Source organism: Chrysemys picta, unplaced genomic scaffold (assembly GCF_011386835.1).
Source record: "Chrysemys picta bellii isolate R12L10 unplaced genomic scaffold, ASM1138683v2 scaf346, whole genome shotgun sequence".
Lineage (NCBI taxonomy): Eukaryota > Metazoa > Chordata > Testudines > Emydidae > Chrysemys > Chrysemys picta.
Window position 1 is genome coordinate 8,275 of NW_027053053.1, and position 9,520 is coordinate 17,794.

General features: G+C 54.7%; 1 long non-coding RNA gene across 1 annotated transcript; it reads right to left on the bottom strand.

The window, feature by feature from the left end:
* Window positions 1-390: 390 nt before the first annotated feature.
* On the bottom strand, window positions 391-5,126 carry LOC135978627 (uncharacterized). Its single transcript, XR_010596006.1, has 3 exons — window positions 3,720-5,126; window positions 2,822-3,232; window positions 391-2,147 (listed from the first exon to the last, which is right to left on the bottom strand). It is a non-coding gene; the product is annotated as an uncharacterized LOC135978627 (long non-coding RNA).
* Between the last annotated feature and the right edge of the window lie 4,394 nt (window positions 5,127-9,520).

A 9,520-nucleotide genomic window follows, 5' to 3' on the forward strand; every position in this document is an offset into this window, starting at 1 on the left:
CCAGGGGGCTCCACTTCCCCTTCCACTAGCTCCCCATTTACAGAGAGCCAGAGCAGTACCTGCAGCAGAGAGCGGGAGTTGCTGGTGGCCTCAGAGGCACAGGCCCTGCAGCGCCTCGGGCACCTGGCGCAAGTGCTGCATGATACGGAGCTGGCGATCACATTGGCCGTGACATCCTCCTGCTGCAAGGGAACGAGAACCTGTCTGAGACTCAGACGCCTCCGAGGAATCAGGGGGGATTAACGGCCCCTGGAAACAGCAGCATTTCCACCCAGCCCCTGCCCCCCTCTGAGGGATGGATTCCCCCTCCTGACCTCCAGGATGGAGTCTTGTTGTCCTTCCTAGTGACCTCCAGTGGCAACCCCCCTCCTTCTACGGGGAGCTCCTGCCACTTCCCCCTCAGTGCCCCTGACAGCTGTTCCACCTCCAATCCACAGCTCAAGTCCTCAGACCCCTCTCCTCCAGCCCCACCCAGGTTGGGTAGGGAGGGGACTGTAGCGGGGGGGCAGGAGGGATTCTGGCAGCAGTGAAGTGGGATGTGGGGAGGTTGAGACCTTTCCCCAAGTCACCCCCATCCCATTTCCCTTTCCCCAGCCACTAATGCGGAAGCCGCAGGATGGCAGCCCTGGTGAATGGGACGGATCGGCAGCCCCTGCTGACTAGGGTTACCATACGTCCGTTTTTTCCCGGACATGTCCTGCTTTTCGGCAATCAAACCCCCGTCCGGGGGGAATTGCCGAAAAGCCAAACATGTCCGGGAAAATGCCGGCCGGGCACTTCCCCTCCCGCGGCTGCTCTGCTCCGCTCCTCCCCTCTCAGACTTTAAGAGCCGAGTTGCCCGAGCCAGCGCTACTGGCTTCGGGCAGCCCCCCCTGCCTCCGGACCCGGAGCCACGGGCCAGGCACTTCTCCTCCCCGGCTCCAGCTGAGCTGCTCCGCTCCTCCCCTCTCGGACTTTAAGGTTCCAGGTGCTCTGGGGAAGCGCCGGCCGGGGGCGCAGGGTCTGGGGGCTGCCCGGCAAACCGTGAAGCCGGTAGCGCTGGGGCAGCCCTTTCCCCATGGCTGGGAGTGGTAGGGAGGAGGGGGCGGAATTAGGGCGGGGAAGGAGCGGAGTTGGGGCGGGTCTAAGGGTGGGGAAATGGGCGGGGCCAGGGCCCGTGGAGGGTCCTCTTTTTTTATTTATTAGACATGGTAACCCTACTGCTGACTGAATCCTCTTGTTCTCTCCAGAACTGGTCCAGCCTTGCCAGCAGCAGGACAAGCGTCCCCTGCCCATGTGCCTCAGCCCTGCCTGGTCAGACGCCATCACCCGTCAGTCCTTGGCCTCCCAGGCTGCCAGTGATGGGAGCAACTCTGGGTGGTGGCTCGGGTGACACAGACACCAGACCACTAGGAATTGGTCAGGAGGGACAGGAGAGTCTCGCAGAGGGCACTTGGGGGACTCTCCTGCCCTTCCCAAGAGCGATAGCACCCTGTCCTAAGAACATAAGTCTGGGATGAGGCAAAGCTTGTCATTAATTAGTCTGGCTAAAGAGCTGGGTGGAGCTGCTCCGGGGATAAGCTGGCTCGCTCCTGCTCATGTAGGCGAATTCATCTCCCTTCCCAGGAGCACCTGCTCTCCCTTTCATTCCCCACCAGGCTCCTTGTGCCAGGCCCCACAGGATGGGAATGAGGCCTGGGCCCCGCCCCAATCTCCTGAGTCTAATGCAGCTGCTCACCTTGTCCCCCATCAGCTGCTGGGTTTCCCCCAGGAGGGAGTAGATGACAGGGAGAGAGACACACACACATTTGTCCTTCTGGTTGCAGGGCTTGTGTCCTTCCAATCCCATTGGTGGCTGCACAGTGGGCAGAGTCCTCGCTGCGTGCCCGGCCCAACAGAATTGCAGGGCGTGGTGTGGAACACAGAAAGAGATAGAGAGACTCATCCTCCAGCCGGGGTCAGTCTGAGAGAAATTGGCTGGGGTCCCAGTCTCACTCTTCTAGCAGGTGCCATTTCCCAGCTGGGTTCCTTACCCCACTGGTGCAGCAGCAGCTGGTAGAGCCGGTTACCCCCTCCCTGGCCTGCCGGCTGATGTCCTTGGCTGGGTCACTGACGGACAGAGCCAGCTGTGCCATGTGGTGACCCATCCTGGGGAATTCCGCTGAGTTCTAATGGACGGGAGAGGGAGAGGGGACTCCATCAGCATTTTCCTGTCAGCTCCCAGTCCCCCCCGGGCCAGGACTCTCCTTCCCCTCAGCCCCTCTGCAGGAGATGCTAGAGCCAGACCCTTAATTTCCTCTGCCCCCAAGGAAGCCTGGAGCACAGGGCTGTGGGCAGGGCCCTCCATGAGGACTTGCTTCCCCAGCTGCTCCAGGATGACACGGAGGCATGAACCTGGAGCACAGTCCCCTTAAAAGCCCAGAGTCACCACTTAACTTAGACAAGAAGAACTTGACTCAAGCCAGGCTCACTCTCTGCTCTGACTCTGCCCCCCCAAAGAGGAACACTCCTAACCCACAGCCCCTGCAGCAGCAGATCCTACAGCCCGTCGGAGCCAGCCCACCTACCCCTGGAGTCAGGAAGCTGGGGTCAGAGGTCACTTATGTCAAACTCGGGGAGGGTGATGGTGGATCTGAGCAGGGCCGTGCTGCTCTTAACGGCCCTGGCTCTCTCTCGCGGCACCCTGGACACGATCCAGTAGTTAATGTGCTGTGGGGAAAGGAGGCATTGCACTGACTGCCCTGACCAAGGATGCCCACTGGGGGCCTGGCTAGGAGGACTGACTGGAAAATGGATCTAAGAGTGAAGGTAAAATTGCCCCCACCCGTCTCATCGGGCTCACCTCCAAGATGTACTGGAACCTGTCGGTGTCTGGGGACGCTGCCAGCAGGTTCCCCAGCATGGCGTCCAGGAGGTCTGGCAAGACCCTAGGCAGATCCTGAAAGCAAGGGAGAGCCATGGGTCAGAGTTAGGGAAACTGGGGCTAAACTTGCCACAGGATGGGAAGTGGGGTCTCCGGGAAGCACTGGTGCGACCCCCAAACACATATCCTGGCCTCTCTCATTCACATCCCACTGCAGGCAATTAGCAAGGATTCATGGCAGGATGACAGCTGGCTCTTCTATCCATGACTTTAGCATGATCTACCTGCACTTGGGTGGTGTCCTTCTCCATGTCCAGGGTGAAGACAGCGTGCAGGGCAGCTCGGAGGAGGTGGGTCTCCAGCTCTGGCTCCACGGCAGGTGTCATGGTGCTGGCAAGAGAGAGGAGCCGGTATTAGACTGTGCAGTGCGGGGATGGGACTGGCACCAACACGCAGGTGAAACTGCAGGGAAATAGGCACAGGCTGGCAAGAAGGGAAACTGAGGCACCGAGCCAGGGAATGACAAGGCCAAGGTTTCTCAGACAGACAGTGGCAGGGCAGGAATAGCACCTGTTCCCTGGACCCTGCTGCCCCTCCTGTATCTGATCCTGGGAGTGAGCCTCTCCCCAAAGCCAACTCCTTCAGGAGCCCATAGCAAAGAGACCCCCCCAGACTGTCCTGGACTCCCTGAGAGGTGCCTCCCCCCAACTGGAGCACCAAGGACCAAAGTGGCAGCATCTAGTGTCAGTGGGGTTCATGTGGCTCAGGCCAAACCCCTGGGCTGGGGACCCGCCCGCATAGCACTGATCGAGGGCCTGGGCCCAGGGTGTTCACAGCCCCGCCTTCACCTCTCCCTGAGCCCAGCCTGACTCCTCACCTGGAACAAAGCTGCGGCGCCCATCGGCCTCGCTGCTGCCCGAGTCCCAGTCACTGCTGCTGTCCCATGGGGAGCGGGCTGAGCTGCTGGTGGTGGGACAGGGATCCTCCACCTCCTGCCCTGGGGAGGCTGGAAGGTCCTCAGTGACCGGGCAGGGCGATGCCTCCTGCTGGGAATCAGGGCTGGGCTCCTGGGGCCGCTGCTGCCCACACAACATGCCCCAGAGTCACCCTGCCCGGCTCCCCTCCTGCGCTGGGTCCTGCCTGCCCAGCCGCAGCCTGGCCCAGCTCCATTTCGACCTGGCCTCTCCCACCTCGGCGCCTGCGCTGGGAGCGGGTTTTCTCCGCCAGAAGGCTGGGCACTTCCACCTCCTGGCCTGGCCGGGAGCTCCTTCTCCGCCAGTGGGGACGGAGGAGCCGCTGTGCTCCTGGGGAAGATGGCAGCTGCTTCCCTCAGGCTCTGGGGCCACCTGCAGAGCCTTCTTCCTGAACATCCTCAGGAGCCTGGCCATCCTGGAACCGAGCGGGGAGCGGGCATGAGTCTGGGGTCAAGGCAGCCTCTCACTAACCAGCCTGTTTGGTCCCTCCCCATCCCTGCCCCAGCCAGAGCAGCTCCTCCTCCCCCACAGGGGTGCACGTAATGCAGTCTACACGCACTGGCAGGAGTTCATTGCATGATCTGCTTCCTGCTGTTTGGTTCTGGGCTGTTGGAGTACGGGCTTGCAACCATCTGTGCACACATATTATACTAATTGCATCTAGACCACATCTCCCTAGTTTGTTTGTGAGAATGTCCTTATTAACACCAAGATGGATCACATCTACTGTTTACCCACTTCCACTAGGCCCGTAACCCTGCCAAAGAAGGAGCTAGGATTGGTTTGGAATGATTTGTTCTTGACAAGTCCATGCTCACTAGTCCTAAGAACCGAATTGTCCTGTAGGTGCTGACAAACTGATTGTTTAATAAGGAGTTCCAGTATCTTTCCAGGTATGTTAATGGATGGGAAGACGTTCTTTTTCAGGGATCTCTGACGAGAACTGGGGCACAGCACTTAGTTTGTTGAGGCCATAAAATGGAGACAGGCACCTCTTCTCTTCTCCCAGCACCCCAGATACCTAAAAGGGTGGGACTCACATCCCTCAATGGGCTTTAAAAAAGACAATGGTTACAATGTGGCCCCAACCATTTCTGGTTTCTGCAGACTAGATGTTTTAGCAAAGTTTAGAATTCCTTGGTGCTCAACACCGTGAAACTCCCCTTTCTCCTTCACAAAGGGCTTTAACGCCCCTTATCTCACCCAGGCTCTCGACTGCCCAAAGTTGGAGAATTGTCCCTGTTCCCACTGCAGAGCACCCCCCACGACACACACACAGAGTCCTCCTGGTGGTGGGAGGGGAACAGAGGAAAGGACAGAAGACGTAAGAGATGAAGAGAAAGGAGGGAGGGATGGAGGAAAAGGTAAAACAAAAAGGACAAACCCTAATGTCCCCAGTGATTCTAAGGGACAAAATCCCAGGTGGGGAATAAAATTCGACCACCTTAAGCTAGTGTTTTCCATGCCTAGAATTCAGCTGGCGCCAGATGCATCAGACTGAACAGGTTCCAAACCTCTCGGAGGCTCTTACCTTCTAAACAGGGATGTCTGTTTTCTAGTAAAATCAGGAAAAAGAAAAGAGAAAACTCAAAAGAGGTTCCTCCTGGCGCTCCTGTACGTGAACCTAAATACTCTCTCAGTCCTCAAAGAGAGACCTCGAGAAGGAGACTTGCTGAAGCAAAGCCACAGGGGTCTCTGAGGTTTCCCTGGCCCTGCGCCCCTGTCCTGCCTGGCTGATGTCAGCGTCTCTCTGTGAGGTCACCACCTCCCCAGCACCTTTGACCAATAGGCTGAAGTCCTGCAAAAGGCCTTTGTGATGTCACTGCCACACCCACTCCTCCCCTGCAGTGTTAATGTCCTGCCACAGGGCAGACACTTTGGAGGTTTGAGCTACACAAAGAGGAGACACTTAGATCTCAAAAATTAGATAAGATGTTTCAGTCTGAGCTAAGTAGTTGCTGCTCTTAACAATTGCAACATAATAAAATACAAATAAAATAGACTATTTCAGCCATTCTATTATGTCATAATCTGATCTGAGTAAACACAATAGGACACCTCATCTTATGCACTGCTCCTAGTGACACTCTCCAATAGATCCCCATCCTCCACCCGCCGGGAGGTAGGTAGGGGCGGATTGTTATCCCTACTTGAAAGAGGGAGAAGCTAAGGCTGAGAAAGGAGAATTGACTTGTCTTAGGTCACACAGCCAGTCCGTGGCAGAGTTGGGAATAGGACCCAAGAGCCCTGATTTTCAAACTAACCATCGGATCTTGAATTTCAGATATTGAATGATCTGAATAAAGTGCTCTCAAGTGAGTTCCAGACCAGCAAGAGTTCATAGTAATTATTCAGCAAGTATTTTAGGAGAACTGGAATGGTAGAGAAAATAATGAACTGCAGAGAAGCAGCAAAATTTGTCGAACATATGACTGGTTATGACTATTTACTTGGTCTTAAAAGAAAACAACAGGGACCTGAGTCTCCTCCCTGTCAATAACCCCCTGCTCAGCCAATCAGGGTAGAGACCGAGGGGCGGGAGGATGAGGGTTCTCACCAGAGAGCCCAAAGGATGGCCCAGGTCACCGCTGGGGATCACAGTCTGAGCACTATTTCAGCCCCACATTTTTCAGTGGACCTCCCACAATGGGAGTTGTAGAGCACCCCCCACGACACACACACCCATCCTGGTGGTGGGAGGGGAACAGGGAAAGGACAAAAGAAGTAAGAGATGAAGAGAAAGGAGGGAGGGATGGAGGAAAAGGTAAAAGAAAAAGGACAAACCTTAATGTCCCCAGAGATTCTAAGGGACAAAATCCCAGGTGGGGAATAAAATGTGACCACCTTAAGCTAGTGTTTTCCATGCCTAAAATTCAGCTGGCGCCAGATGCAGCAGAGTGAACAGGTTCCAAACCTCTCGGAGGCTCTTACCTTCTAAACAGGGACGTCAGTTTTCTAGTGAAATCAGGAAAAAGAAAGGAGAAAACTCAAAAGAGGTTCCTCCTGGTGCTCACATACATGAACCCAAATATTCTCTCAGACCTCAAAGAGAGACCTCGAGAAGGAGACTTGCTGAAGCAAAGCCACAGGGGTCTCTGAGGTTTCCCTGGCCCTGCGCCCCTGTCCTGCCTGGCTGATGTCAGCATCCCTCTGTGAGGTCACCACCTCCCCAGCACCTTTGGCCAATAGGCTGAGGTCCTGTAAAAGACCTCTGTGATGTCACTGCCACACCCACCCCTCCCCTGCACTGCTAATGTCCTGCCGCAGGCCAGACCTTTTGGAGGTTTGGGCTACTCCCTGTGGATCACCCCGCTCAATGAGTGTTCATTCTAGGAAGCAAGCCGGCTAGACAGTAAAATATCACAAGCTGCTCCCAATACTACACTCGGTTTCTCAGAAATGAGTAGACTTTATGGCCAGAAGAGACCGTTAGAGCATCTAATCTGACCCCCTGCATATCACAGGCCTCCTGTCTACCACAATAGCTACTTTTGGGGCAAACACATTCCGGAAAGGCATCTAGTCTTTATTAATGACATCAAGAGATGGAGAATCCACCACTTTCCTTGGTAGCTTCTTCCTGTGTTCAATCATCCTCGCTGTTGAATATTTGTGCCTTATTTGTCATAGGAATTTGTCTCTTTTCACCTTCCAGCCATTGGGTCTTGTTCTGCCTTTCTCTGCTAGACTACAGAGCCCTTTAATACCCAGTATTTTCTCTCCATTAAGGCACTTCAATGAAGTCCCCTTCAATCTTCTTTTGATAAGCTAAACAGGTTGAGCTCTTTCAATAGCTCACTAGAAGGCATTTTTCTCCAGCCCTCAGAACATTTGGTGGCTCTTTGCTGCCCCAGCTCCAATTTCTAGGACCATCTTTTTCAAAGGAGGACACCAAGACTGGAGGCAGTATTCCAATAGCAGTCTCACTGCTGCTGTGTCACCTCCCTATCCTACTCACGGCTCTGCTCCTACGTCTAATGATGGCTTTAGCCCTGTTCACCACAGCATCACACTGGGAGCTCATGTTGAGTGGCTTCTCCACTCTGGCCCCTAAATCCTTTTCAGAGTCACTGCTTTCCTGGATACACGTCCCCATTCTGGAGGTGTGGCCGGCGTTCCTTGTGGCTACATATAGGACCTTGCATTGGGCTCTGCTCAAACTTGTTTTCTTTGAATGGGTCCAGCTGGCCGAATGAGCCAGATCGCTGTGTATCACTGCCCTCTCGCCATCAGGATTTACCACTCTGCCTGTATTTTGTCACCCCCCAATCTTATCCGCAGTGATTGTATGTTTTCTCCCAAGTCATTGATAACAATTATTTTAAAAAATTAGTCCTTGAGAGCTTCTTCAGACCCTTAGTACCCAGGACCTGCTCCCCACAGCACAGTGAGAAATGCTGTCCAGCCCTGCTTGTACATAGGGGATAAGCACAGAACAAACGTACCTTTAGGAGCTGTGTTGTCCATAGGCTCTGAACAACATGTTGGGGGTCAGCAGATTACAAACGCACGACAGACCTGTAGTGTAGACAGGTCCCAACTGTGTCTCGGTTTCCCACCCTGGAAAATGGGGAGAACAAACAAAACCTTGATTAGCTCCATTTGATAGCTGGGGAAACCGAGGCACCCAGCGGTGCAGAGACTCGCTCATGGTCCCAAAGCCAGGAATAGAAAACAGCAGATCTGATAGCCAGGCCTGGGTCCTAGCCCCAGTTATCCTGGCCTTGCTGCTCTAAGTTTAGTCACAGCCTCCATGTCTTTCCCCCCGTGTCCCTTAACCCCACGTCACTGCAGAAGAGAGATTTTCTGGTAGCCAGCTGGCTCTCCTGCATGTGGATGTCGTTCCAAAAGACGTGCTCTGGCTCAGTCCCATGCTATGGTTGGCTGAAGGAACCACTTGGTCACATTCTAGGCCCTGAGTTATACAGGAGGGGCGACTAGATGCACAGAATGGTCCTTTCTGACCTGAACCTCTACATCGCTGCCAGGAAGAGAACTCTGGACCTATTTTCTCTCATTCACTTTCAGTCGGAATAATTTCAATCCAGGCCAAAGGATTTCCTCTTCCATTGTGTCTTCAGCACCTTTGGGAGCAACCAGTTACTGTTACCCACAGGTTTCCAGTTTCAACCTGTCCCAGGGTGAGATGGCCAGGAAAGGGGTTGGAGCTGAACTGCACCTGGCCCAGGTGATGCAGCTCCCAAGGGCGAAGGGAATAAGTGTGGGGGTCACGTGACAAGACGCAGCCTGTGACTAGGACCCAGGCCTGCTGAGAGATAGAAGGGCAGCCTGTGCTCAGCCAGGAGAGAGACCCCAAGGGAAGCAGGCATGGGAGGGGCTTGGAGCGTCCTTTAAAGGTCAGGGACAAGCTGGGAAGGGGCCAGGCTGAGCACTAAGGACAAGGCCCTAGGAGGGAAAGACAGGGCAGTATAGGAGATGGGGCAGATAGTCCAGTTGGTTTCGGCTCCCAGGACCAGACACCCAGAGGTGAAGGTGATTGTCGGGGCTTCTGTCCTTCTTCCCCAGTGTAGATTTGATAGTGGAGAAGACTGATGCCGTAAGGGGGAAGTGAGTTACCCCAAGGTCACCCAGTGAGTTTATATCACGAATGCATAGTCGGAAGGATCCAATAGAAACATGGATTTTCCAGTCTCTTCTTTCTAGGAGTCCCCAGGGCTAAGGTAAAACCCCTGCGGCCCCTCCC